This window comes from Arachis ipaensis, chromosome B2 (genome assembly GCF_059453495.1).
Source record: "Arachis ipaensis isolate K30076 ecotype BB chromosome B2, ASM5945349v1, whole genome shotgun sequence".
NCBI classification, from domain to species: Eukaryota; Viridiplantae; Streptophyta; class Magnoliopsida; order Fabales; family Fabaceae; genus Arachis; species Arachis ipaensis.
Window position 1 is genome coordinate 29,665,012 of NC_142437.1, and position 3,090 is coordinate 29,668,101.

The following is a 3,090-nucleotide window of genomic DNA, read 5'->3' on the forward strand; positions in this document are numbered from 1 at the left end:
AGGCTAGAAACAGTGTTGTGGATGGCAGCGGGGGTGGTGCTGACTGCCGGGTGGTGCAGTGTCTGCAAGGGTGGTGCTGTCCGTAAGGAGGTGCTGGGAGGAAGGGTTCGGCAGCGTTGGAAGGTGGTGGGAGGAAGGGGTTTGCTGGCACTGGGAGGTGCTAGAAGGAAGTGGATTCACGCGGGCTGGAAGGTGCTGAAAGTGGGTTCCTTCAAGAGTAGAGAGTGCATAGTGAGTGTTTTAAGCGATGGTTAGGTTTAGGTCATGTTTGGGGGGATTGGTTTTGTTAGGGTTTTTTAGTGAATCGGTTCGGTTAGGATTTTTAGTGTCAGAACCAAAAATCAAATCGAACCATAGTAAAAACAGCAAAACATGATTTTTTCGGTTTTTTAGGCTTTCGGTTTGTTCGGTTTTCAGTTTTTTTGATTCGGTTAGTCGTGTTGTTCGGTCCGGATCGATTTTGAACACCCCTACGTGTACGCAGCACTGGCACACGTACGCGAAAAAGCTAAAAAATTACACCCATGAGTACGCAAAAGTTAACATTCGTACGCGGCAACCCTTTTCTGTTTTGAACTCTCGCGTACGCGGATGATGTATGCGTACGTAACTTTGTCAAAATAACACTCATGCGTATGTGGGACTTGGCATGCATACGCATGACCCTATTTTGCTGAAAGATGTGATTTTTGTGTTTTTAAGCACTCCTCTAGTCTTCTAAACCTCTTTAATCGTTGTTTAAGATCCGCTAGCTAATGATTAAGCTTTGGGATGACTGAGAGCGTATTGGGTGGACGAAAATAAGTTTTTTAGACAATGAGCTTAGAGCCGGGGATTAGGTTTTGCAAGTCTTGTGGATGAGATTAGTGTAAGTTGATTTGTGGTGTATTTTATTGATGATAAAACTGAGAAATGAAGGAAATTGAGCAATATCTTACATACTTGATTTGGGAACCTGAAAGAACCCAAGAATTGAAGATGATTAAGATGAGATGAGAACTTGATAGTGAGCAGGACACTATATCCCAGGAATGCTAAGAACTCGAGAGTTAAGAATGAATTGAGATGAGAAAGATGATGACGACTGATGAAAGTCTAAGGTTGATGAACTTATTGAGCCAAACACTATATCCCGGGGTGGAGAGTGAGCCAGGCATTATATCCTAGGGAGCGCATAAGAGTGAGCCAGGCACTATATCCCAGGGTGGAAAAAGTAAGCCGGCACTATATCCCAGGGTTGCACATAAAAGTGAGCCGAGCACTATGTCCCAAGGGACATAGTGAGCCGGACACTATATCCTAGGAACGTGGTAGAAAGGCTACATCCGAAAGGATGTGTCGGGTTAGCAACTTTGAATCGACAAGTGATATCACGAGCTAAAATAGGATAGACATTCATCATATGCATCTTCTATATGCTTGTTTGTTTTGATTATTTGAGTTATGCCTAATTGAAAAATATGCCTAATTGCTACTTGATCTACCTGCTATACATGTATATTAATTGTGCTTTACTGGCTTGCATTATTTGTGTTTTGCTGGGTTTGAGGAGGATCGGTAGGCGGTGGCAATGGGATCGCATGGAAAGTAGGTTGGCGAAGGCTGTAGGACAGGGATGACTATTAGAATTGAAATTTCTTAAGTTAGATTACCCTGTTTATGGTTTAATTTATATGTTTCATTAAGCTTGAATATTCTGTATCGATGTGAAGTTCTAGGATTGAATTTGGCTTTCCAGAACCTTAAATCTTATCTATTGGGCACTATTACTATGCTGAGAACCTTCGGTTCTTATACCATATGTTGTTGTTTTTTAAATGCAGGTCGTAACCCACCTCGGTGAGTTTGTAGATGGTGACAGAGCGGAAGATGGTTCAACTTTCTGTTTTGATTTACTTTTGTAGTCTCTCAATTTTGTATATTTTGTTGCCTTAGAGTCATGTAATTTAAAAACTTGATAGATAAGATGTTAGTTATTTTAAACATCAAAACTCTGTTGTATTTCTATTTTGATTAGCCGGCATAAACTCCACAGGCTATGGCTAGTCCTCTTTTGTGTGTGTGTGTGTATATATATACTTGTTTACTCTTTTTTTCTGTTTATCTCTTGTGCCTACACGTTTAGTTATCGTGTGTGAACAATTCGCATTTTTGTACCTCTATTTTCTGCGTCTTTGAGCTTTTATTCCTTTATTGGGCTTCTAGTGTATAATATTTCTTGATTATATATATTATCGTATGAGCTTTAGAACTATCATGGATCTTTATCGCCCTTTGCTTTACGGCTAGAGGTAAGGCTTAGAGTGGTAGGGTGTTACAACTTTCGTTTCTTCATTTGATGATGCACTCCTAACACCAAACTTAGAGTGGGTCTTTATCGCCCTTTGCTTTACGGCTAGAGGTAAGGCTTATAGTGGTAGGGTGTTACAACTTTCGTTTCTTCATTTGATGATGCACTCCTAACACCAAACTTAGGTTTGATGTCAAGGGGAGTTTTGTTGATTTCAAAGGGAGGCTTAGGTTGCAAACTCTTGTTAGCCTCTTTTGTGTCTTTAATTTGTTGCACCACCTTTGTTTCTTCTTTTCCCTTCAAGAAATAATGTGGAGTCGTTAAAGGTGCTTCATTAGGGAGTTCTTGGAGGCTTGGATCAATTGATTCAACCTTCATGCAATTCTCCTTCCCACTTGAATGATGCATGGTTTTGAAGACATGAAAAACTAAATTCTCATCATGTACCGGCAATATTAATTCATCCTTGTTCACATCTATTAGAGCTCTTCCAGTGGCTAAGAATGGTATCCCTAGAATAGTAGAAGTATTTTCATCCTTCTGTATGTTAGGAATCACAAAATCTGTTTAGAGGAAAAATCTCCCCACTTTGACCAAGACATTCTCAACTATTCCACGTGCATATTTCATAGATTTATCTGCCGTTTATAATGCTATCCTTGTTGGTTGCTCCTCTTTGATTTGTAGCTTCTTCATCACAAATAAAAGTATTAAATTGATGCTAGCACCTAGATCACATAAGGATTTTTCATAGGTTGTGCTTCTAATGGTGCATAGAATTTAAAAGCTCCCTGGATTTG